We start from the raw sequence: 9764 nt of genomic DNA on the forward strand, positions 1-9764 counted from the left end.
TGGCTGGTGGTACGTACCGGCCATACCCTCGCGGCAGCTCTATTATTATAGTGATCCGGGGTGAGTGTGTTTGTAAAGCAAAGGCTTTAAAACATGGAGTTAGGGGCACCTGGGTGGCTCAGTGGTTGAGCATCTGCCTTTGGCTCAGGGTGTGATCCTGGGGTCCTGGGATCGAGTCCTGCATTGGGCTCCCTGCAGGGAGACTGTGCTTCTCCCTCTGCCTGTGTCTCTGCCTCTCTCTCTGTGTCTCTCATGAATAAACAAATAAAATCTTAAAAAAAAAAAAAAAAAAGACCATGGAGTTAGTAGAGTTAACCAAGTGCTGGTCCTAGGATGCTTTAGTGACTGATTGAAATGTTTGTGTGCACAACTAAACAAATGCTGCAATGACAGTGATTGGGGCCTCCCCTAAGTAAAGCCAAAAGGCCTTCTGCAGATCCTGTCATCCTCTTCTTTGGGGAGACACCCTTGCAGCTGCCACTGCACTGGCCCTCTGGGCTGCAGGCGGGGCGGGGGGAGGGGTGGGGAGCGGTTAATTAACCCTTGATTACACCTTCCCATTGCTTTCTTCCCTTTCTCCCAACATAGGAGATTCGTAGGCTTCAATTTCTGGTAGCTTGGTAGGAAAGAAAGCACAGAGAGGGCCAAAAGGTATGTTTTTCTTGAGAAGTCCTGGCTGGGGACAGGAGAAGTAGGGACAGAAAAGTTGGGAAAGGTCTGAGAGCACATTTGCCTTCATCTTCTGGCCAATGCTGAGGGTACGAGGCAGGAAGGCTAATGCAAGGCCTTTCCCACTACACTGTGGGGGTCACGGTCACAGGTATTAACCTTTGAGAGCAGGGACTTCGGGGTGGGGGGTGGACCCTCTTACGAAATCTGGAGATCCAGAAGCCAGAGGGATGTACAGAGAAGCAGGGGGGTGGCCAGGATCTCGGGGCAGAAAACTGGTGGTCCAGAGGCCAGAGAGGGGAACAGGGAAAGAGAGGGAGAGCGAGAGAGCGAGGAAGCAGCAGGTCTTTGTCAACAAAGATTTTGTGGACTCCATTCATCCGTCAACAGAGATTTCATGAGCACCAACGATGTGCCAGGCATTTGTCTGGTGCTGATTACACAATGCCAAGTGAAATAGGCACACTCCTTGCTCTCACGGTGCCCTCATTCTGTTGTGAAATCTAATGCCCTGGGCCAACAGAAACTATTTTTATTCTGCTGGTTATTTCCTAGGGTGAGTCACACAGAAGCCCACAATTACCCCATCATCAAGCAGGAGAAGGCAGAGGGCAGGGCCTGAAGGCCTGGTACCCGCAGAAGTAAACTTTAAGAGGCTGACGGGTATCATTGAGCCAAACCATTAATGTAGCAGGGTCAGACCCACTCGGGTTCAGATCTCTCGCTTGGTCACTTACTGGCTGTGTGGCCCTGGACAAGTCACTCTACCTTTCTGAACTTCAACCATTTTGTTGAATGTGCGTGTTGAGGATATGGCAGTGAATGAGGTAGACAAAAATCCTGGTCTTTGTGCAGTTTAAATTCTTGTCGGAGGAGACAGAAAATAAACAAACACACACATCTCTAATATACCAGTTGGTGATGAGTGGAATGGAGAAAAATAAACCAGGATCAGAGGAATGAGGACTACCAGGACATGGATGAGGGGTTTCATCTGAGCAGACTCTTGAGGGAGGTGAAGGAAAGCTCCATATGGATATTTGGGGGGAAAGCATAGGAAGCAATGAATAAAACAAGTGCAAAGGCCCTGAGGTCAGAGGCACTTGGCAGGTGTGATTAACTGAAGGATCTTGAAATGGGGAGATTATTCTGGTGAATCCAAGGTAATCACAAAGGTCCTTATTAAGAGGGAGGTGGGAAGCTGGGGAGGCAGAGGCAATGTGCAAATGAAAGAAAGAGAGGGGAGTGATAAGAGGCAGAGACCACAAGTCAAGGAACAGAGTTGGCCTCTGGAAACTGGAAAAGGCAAGGAACCAAGAAGAGTGCAGACCTGCCAATACCTTTGATTTCAGACTTCAGACCTCCAGGACTGCGAGAGAATACATTTGTGCTGTTTTAAGCCCTTAACTTTGCGGCAATTTCTAACAGCTGCAATAGAAAACCAATATAAATGTAGCTTCTTTCTTTTCTTTTCTTTTCTTTCTTTCTTTCTTTCTTTCTTTCTTTCTTTCTTTCTTTCTTTCTTTCTTTCTTTCTTTCTTTCCTTCTTTCTTTCTTCTTCCTTTCTTTCTTTCTTTCTTTCTTTCTTTCTTTCTTTCTTTCTTTCCTTTTTCTTTTCTTTCTTTCTTTCTTTCTTTCTTTCTTTCTTTCTTTCTTTCTTTCTTTCTTTCTTTCTTTCTTTCTTTCTTTCTTTCTTTCTTTTTCTTTCTTTCCTTTTTGTAAAATGGGACAGTGATTGCCCCTGCCTGAAGCCCTGGAGTGTGAGGGGAGTGGGGAGCCCAGCTGGGACTGGCTGAGGGCCTGGCCAAAGCCTAAAGGATCATACATACAACTTCGAAAAGGACCTAATATTGTAGGCCCCTACGGCCTCCTTCAACCAATCGCAGACGCAGTAAAACTCTTCACAAAAGAACCTCTACGACCACTTACATCCTCTATATCAATATTCATTCACTTATATTCTGGGACTCAGGAATCAGGGTCTTCGTTCTGCCCGCATCCCACCCCAACCAGGGCTGAGGGCACCTTTTCCTGCCCACCTGGGATCTGGGGTGCCCCCAGATGCCCATCCTGTCTAGCCTCCGGGTCTTTGCATGGACTTTCCCCCTGTCAGGAGCCCCCCAGCTGATGCCGTCTGTCCCTCTGCTTAGCGCTAGATGTCTCCGATGCCTTCTATCCCTTCCTCCTTCCTTCACTGTTTCTCCCATTAACGGAGGTCGCTTTCCTGCCTTCACTTAGCCCCTAGCACATCCTTCGTATTTAAATGCTTGTTTCCTTCTTTGGTTTGCCCATAAGAGTAAGACAAATAGTTCCTGTTTATTGAGCCTTTATTGTGTGCCAGACGGGGGCCCTATGAAGAGCTGTGGAGGAGGCCGTGACTGGTCACCTAGGACATGAGTCGGGGCCGCAGGATCGATGAGAGGTGGCTGCAACTATGCTAAGTGCCTGTTAACTCTTCCCGACAACCCTGTGACCTTATGGGTGCTTACGTCCCATTTTGCGATGATGAAGCAGTTGTGGGGCCGAAGAGAGAAACTCTCAGCTCCTCGAGTCTTACATTTTTTAAAGCATTTAATGAGCATTTTGTCAAATCTTCACCATGACACTGTGAGACTGGTGCTAGAGTCATCCCCGTTTTACCGAGGGGGAAATTGAGGCTCTGAGCCAAGAAGTCACTGGCCTAAGGTCACCGATCCAGTAACTGGCTGAGCTGGGATTCAAAGGTAGGCTTGTAGGAAATCTTAAGCCACACGAAGGAATGAATGAGTTAGAGGGCAGCCTTCTGTTCCTTGGCTGTGCCGTTGGGGAGTCTTCATTACTTGGTTTTAATTTGCAGCTATGCGTAGCTGTGAAGGTCAAATGAGCTCACATCCTCAGCAGCTCTTTGAGAACAGGGTGACTGTGTTAGTGTGGGAGGGATTTTTTTCTGGGCTCATACCTGGGTTCTCAGCCTGCCCCGGTTCAGAGGAGAGCCTGGGTTTTCCTCCTGGCCCTGGAGGGCCCGAGACCCTGGGTCTTCCTGGAAGAGGCCCCATGCCCCACGAGGGCCTCCTTATGACAGGTAGGTCCTTGGCTCTTCCCAGGGGAACCCCAGAGAATTTCTTCCTGTTTTTACCTCCCCGTCCCTGGGGACCAGGCCCCAGTAGCTGTAGTGTCAGGAGCAGCCCAAGCCCCCAGAGAGTCTGTGGAGTCCTTTGGGGGGTGGGGGACAGGTGGCATTTCAGGGTAGCTGGGGACAGCCTCGCCAGGCTCAGGGAAGGAAGGAGCGGTTGCCAGGCTGCACAGCTGCCTTCCAGCACTTTGGGGCTGAGCTTCGTGGCTTCCCAGGTACATTCTCAGGGAGGATCTTCACGAATCCTTGCATATGCCCATGAGATGAGTATCCATAATCACGAATGCTCATATTCCTTGGTGGTTTACTAAGTGCCAGGCACTGAGGTGAAGTCTTTGGATTCTGTTTTCTCCTCTCTCGAGTTTATAGAGGAAGAGCCATTATTCATATAGTTCGCACTTGTGGGTGACAAAACCATGCATACGGCAGGTGGTAGAGGCATCTGAGCTCTGTCCAACACCTTCCTGTTAGAAATGTGTTTAACAGATGAGGAGACTGAGGCTCAGGAGGTGGAACGTCTTGCCCAAAGTCCTCAACTCTGCCCCTGAAAACCAGCCCCCCAGCGCCTGCTGGGGCAGCTGAGGGAGGGCGGGAGTTCACTGTTATCCTGGGCTCAGATGGGGAGGCCCCAGGAGTGCCGGGTTTTGGGAAATGCTGTGGGCCTCTGTTTCCTCAGCTATAAAATTGAGGAAGTAAGAGAGGTGTGCCTGACAGACACACTGCTCCTTCCCAAGGCTTCCCCAGCCCCACATTACAAGGCCTGAATTTTCCAGGGCAGAGTTTGGCCCCTGTCCAAGCCCCCTAACCAGCCGACCCGCCCCCCCCCTGGCTTTCCTTCCTCCCCTTCCCCTCACCAGGCTCCTATAACGGAGTCCTGTCAGTGAGTTATTGGCTCAATATTTTTATAGGCTCCCCCAGCAACCTTCCTCCCCCTTCGCCACCCCGTTCCCCCCAAATAAAGGAGCTATAAGACTAGAGCCAAAAACACAGCTCACCGAATGTGCGCCAGGGACCCAGCCCCTGCAAGGGTGAGGTGGAGAACTTTCCATCTGGGCCCAGCCCTGGGCAGGGCCTATTCCCGTTCTCCCTCTGGCGGCTCCTGCCTCCGTCTTCCTGCCCCAGCTGCTCCACAGAAGCCGCTCTGTCCCTCAGGCTGGGCTTACTCCCTGTAGGGCCTCTCACGGTTCTGGGACAGGTAGGGACTGTGTTTACAGGCCAACCCAGAGGCCGTCGGCCAGGAAAGCCGGTCAGTCAGCCTGTCACGGTCTCACAGTCAGACTCTGACCCGCAGCCCGGGCCACACAGTGAGGCAGGGCCACTCGCGACACGAGTCGCAGCAGCTGCGGTCAGCCAGTCGCCCGGCCGGCCTCCACCAGTCAGCTAGTCAGGCAGTCAGCCACTGACTCACAGTTGGACTCAGTTACACCCAATCACAGCTGTTCACACCAGGGGTCATGGTCACAGCCAGCCGCTCAGCCAGCCCGCCCAGCTCAGCCAGTCAGTCAATCAATCGTTCGTTGTCTCAGAGGCAGACTCCGCTACACAGCCAGGGCTACATGGTCAGACGTGGCCTCTCACAGTCTGAGTCACAGCCGTGGTCAGCTGGTCTCCCCCAACTCTGGTCAGTCTCAATCTGTTGACCAACCGGCCAGTCAGCCAGTCGAGGCAGGTCAGTCAGCCTCCCTCATACAGCCAACCAGGCCCCCCATAGTCATCTGTCACCCAACGGCCAATCAAAATCGGTCAGCCAGTCAGCACATTTAAAGCATGTCAGTTGGCAGGGTGCTGTCTCACAGCTAGGCTCTGTTCCCCTGGTCATCAGGTGGTCTATAGCAGTCAAGGCAGCCAGACACTCGATTTTCAAGGACTAAGGCAAATAGCCATGTCACCCAGCCAGACCCATCCATTGGGCATAGTCAGTTTCTGCCTGTTGGTCAGTCACCAATAGTTATTGGCAGCTACAGTCCATAGCCTGGTCAGTCATGGCCATGAAGGAATAGCAGCCGGCCAGCCAGTTGAGAGTCAAGTGTGCACTAAAGGGCACCAGTCAAGGTTCTGGGGTCGTTGTCAGACATCCAGTCCTCAGTCTGAAGAAGGCTGTCAGTCTGAAGAAGACAGCCACTCCCCCAGCCAGCTAACGTCACTCAGGCAAGATCATCACTCCATGCTACTGGGTAGATCACTGTTAGTCACCCAGTTTTCGAGTCAGTTTGAATTAGGAAGCCAACATGTCAACTACCCACCAAGTGCGTTGTTGTCAACCAGTCAATCAGACTTGGAGTCAGCAAGTCCATCTTCTGGTCAACCAGTCACCTAGCCAGTCAAGCTCGATCCATCCACCCAGTTCAGTTGTCCTAGTTAGTCACAGGCTTCCATAGCCTGGGGCCTGGTCAATCCCAACGACAACCAGCCAGCTACCACCAGCCCGTCCCTCATCTCAACTCATCAACACCAAGACAGGCTGGCTTCTTACAGAACCAGATGAATCATTAGTGAATCACAGACAGAAACCCTAAGTGGAACCAGAAACATGCCCGAACCCCTTGCAGCAATGCCCAGAATTAGTGGTCCCAAATCAGCCTCTTGCTCTTGATTCATCAGGAAGGAGGGGTGTGGGGTGGGAAATAAGCCAACATGTAACTCCGATAAAACCCACTTGTCAGCCAGAGAGGCCACAGGCTGATGGCCAAGGAGATGGGGGAGTCCTTGGCCAGCTTTCTACCCCTACCACCTGGATGATCCATGAGGCTTTCCTCAGAGCAGGGACCCCTGTGCTCTTCCAGCGGAAGGAGGCAGGGGACAGTGAGAGCATGAGATGCCCCTGAAATCCCTGGGGTCTTCCTTTTCCTCCCTCCCCTCCCCTTTCTCTCCCCCTCTTTACTGCCCCCTCTATCCTCCATTATGAGCTCCCACCTGCCCTGCTCAGATAAATGCCTAACCCTCCCCATCTGTTCACATCCTGCCCTTGACATCCCATTGTGCCACTCACCTTCCCTACACACGTGCGCACACACACATATACACATGCGCACACACACGCACACACGCCTTGTTTCTTGGCTTGCCTCCTCATTTCAGAACATCCTGTTCCAAGCAGTCTGGGAGAAAACACTGGGCCCCCTCTCTGCCCCGGCCCCTCCCGTCTGCTCTTGAAGCAGTGCAGGGGCCCCTGCTGGATCCCCATCCTGGCATGAGCATCCCTGACCTGGACCTGGATGCTGGACGCGGGCAGGTTTTTCCTCCTGCAACCCCTCCTCCTCCAAGCCGGAGGAGAGGAATGTCAAGGAAAAGCCTGGGAGGGAGGTGTCTCACGCACTGAATTCCTGCGCTTGGGCCTGGGGCTTTCCCCGCAGCCAGGCAAGGGTTCCCCAGGCATTCTGGTACCTGCTGGCTGGTCCAGCCAGGATTTCTACGCCTAAGGGGAGAATGTTCATCTCAGAGAGACTAAAGTGGCTTTCTGCTGGAAAGGGGTGTGCTTTTGGCAGAGAGGACTCTCTGGACCCCTTCGAGCACCTGAGCTCAACTGCTTATTAGCCTTGTGACCACACTGGGCACGCTGGGTGTTTAGAGCCTGCGCACCCTCCTCGTTCAGATGGAGATGAGAACAGATCCCACCTCCTAGGCCCTGTGCGAGGATGAAATTGAAAAAGTGTGGAAAGGATTCAGGGCATTCTTGTGACTGCCAGCCTGCTGGGACTGGGTTTTTCCAAGTGGGCAAAATGATAGCCGAGGCCAAAGGGGCTCCTAGAAGCTTCCTCCCCTGCGGCTTCCCTCCGCCTGATTCCACTCACCCCTGCTCTGTCAGAGCTTCTAGTGGCTGAGGGCTCCCTCTGGGTGCTGCACTGCTGTGTGTGCTGTTGACAGTTCACACCGCCCCCTTACAGTAACCCAGGAAGTCCGTGCGCTGGCTATGCCCATTTCACGGAGGAAGAAACTGAGGTCCCAGGAGTTGGGAGCATTTGCCCAAAGCCACCGGTAATGAGGGGCAGAGCCAGAACCTGCTGACTCCTAAGGCCCACGAGATGATATAGGGCACCCCCACCCCTTGTGCTGAAAGCCGCGTGTGTATCCTGCCCCTGCACCCCATGCCCTGCTCCCCGACATCTCGCTCTGGTCTTTCCCCTTCAGAGATGCCTTACACCTTTAGCCCCCCTTTCTTCCTGGCTCCCCTATCGACATCGATCTCTTCTCCCTCTCTCTGGGAGCCTGATGCTCTCTGCTTAATGTCTGTCAATATTCTTCGTTCTTTAGAAATTGAACTTCCAAATGTTAGGGGGCACCAGGCCTCCTGAAATAAAGATGACGTTCCTCAGCTCTCCTTGCTGCCAAGTGTGGACAGATAGCTAAATGGTGGCTGATAGGACCCAAATTGGGGCTGCTCTCTGCCTTTAGGATGTCCTTTTGGTGAACTGGAAAGAGCTCCTCCTCTGAGCAGCTGCGGCTCCTGGGCCCAGGGCTTGGTGAGTCTCTGCGGGATGGGGTCAGCAGGCGGAGGGTGCAGCCCCGCGTCGGGCACTCAGGTGAGGGGCAGGATGGAGACTGGCCTTTCTGTCTCCACTCCCCCAGCTGGGGTGCTGGGGTGGGGGCTCAGGGGGCTAGGTCCTCAGGACTGTCAGCTCTCCGGCTCTGCGCACTTCTCTGCAGAGGGCGGGCAGGGTGGCGGTGCAGTACTGCCCTGAGCTGTGTGGCCTGGGACCCCAAGGCTGCCTGTCCTGGGGCCTGCGACTGTCCCTCTGTCCCCATGAAGCTTGCTTGCCTCCCTCCCACCCTCCTCTCCTCCTTCCATTCTTTCTCCCTCCTTTCCCCTCCTCTCACCTGCCCCCTTCTCTTCTCCCTTCTTCCCAGTTGGTCTGTTCTCGGTCCTCCGCCTCCCCTGACTCTCCTCCCTCCGCCCTCTGTCTCTTCTTCTCCCGGTCTCTTTCTGTAGATCTCTAATCTTCTCATCATCTTTCCCTCAAGTGCTCTCTTCCCCTCTCCCTAATTCCGCCTGTAGGTTCCTTTTGTCTGTTTCTGAGTCTCCTTTGGTTTTCTTTTTCCTCCTCTGGGGAATCTGCATGCTTCTGTGAATTCAGTTTTGCAAGAGCTGCCGGGGCCTGTATATTCCCCCAGGTAACCCGGGCCTGACTCCGAGCTCCTGTCCCAGGGCTGGTGGGACTGGCCCTATGGAGCCACCCCACCTCTTCGCTGCAGGGTTGGCCTACAGAACAGAACTTCCAGGCCCTTCTGGCCTTTCCCCACACCTTGGTCCTTAGACATCTCGGGGCTGCTCCTCATCCATCACCATCTGCCCCAGCCTGACCGCCCCCCTGCTGGTGCCCTGAGCATCTTCTGACTCCATCCCCTTCCTAGGAAATCATTCCTCTTTATTCCCCCTGGAAACCCAGCCTAATCTAGATTTCATGGCAGCGGGGACAGGCTGTCTCCAAGCCCTGCGGCCACCCCAGAGGGCCTGGCTACCTCCTGGGGCCTGCTGAGAACAAGCCCCAGACAGGCTCTGTCCTGATTCTTTCCCAGCAGCAAAGACAAAACAAACACACACAGACTGAGGTCTGAGTTAAACACCTCTCACACCGCCCCCCTCGCCTTCCTTCTTGACCTACTCTTGACCTCTCTTGTGCCAAGCGGGATGCCCGGGAGGGGGCGGTGCAGCAGGACCCCCTGGGGAGAACCCAGTCAACCAGGCCAGGGGGCTGGCTCCTGTCAGGTCGACCACTCAGTCTTCTAGGCTCCACCAAGGAGAATCTTAGGGCTTAAAGACCCCCTAAGCTTCTTGGAAAGATTGCTAGGGCCCCCGGGGGAGTGGCTGCGTGCTGTTTCCTTGGCTCCTGGCACACCCCTGCACTCCGCTCCTCTCTCCCAGCCTCTGCTCCATCTTTCAGTTCCCTGGCAAGGTGCTCGTGGACACATCTATTCGTCTAGGACTGGTGAAAAACCGAGTGGGTACTGGTGGAGGCAGGCGGGGAGGTGGCGGCCTGGGGACACC

General features: G+C 53.8%; 1 long non-coding RNA gene across 1 annotated transcript; it reads right to left on the reverse strand.

The window, feature by feature from the left end:
* Positions 1–2495: 2495 nt before the first annotated feature.
* LOC112666071 (uncharacterized) lies at positions 2496–5942 on the reverse strand. The gene is made up of 2 exons (XR_003140714.3): positions 4777–5942; positions 2496–4245 (listed from the first exon to the last, which is right to left on the reverse strand). It is a non-coding gene; the product is annotated as an uncharacterized LOC112666071 (long non-coding RNA).
* Positions 5943–9764: the final 3822 nt, after the last annotated feature.

The sequence above is a fragment of the Canis lupus genome, chromosome 20, assembly GCF_003254725.2.
Source record: "Canis lupus dingo isolate Sandy chromosome 20, ASM325472v2, whole genome shotgun sequence".
NCBI lineage: Eukaryota > Metazoa > Chordata > Mammalia > Carnivora > Canidae > Canis > Canis lupus.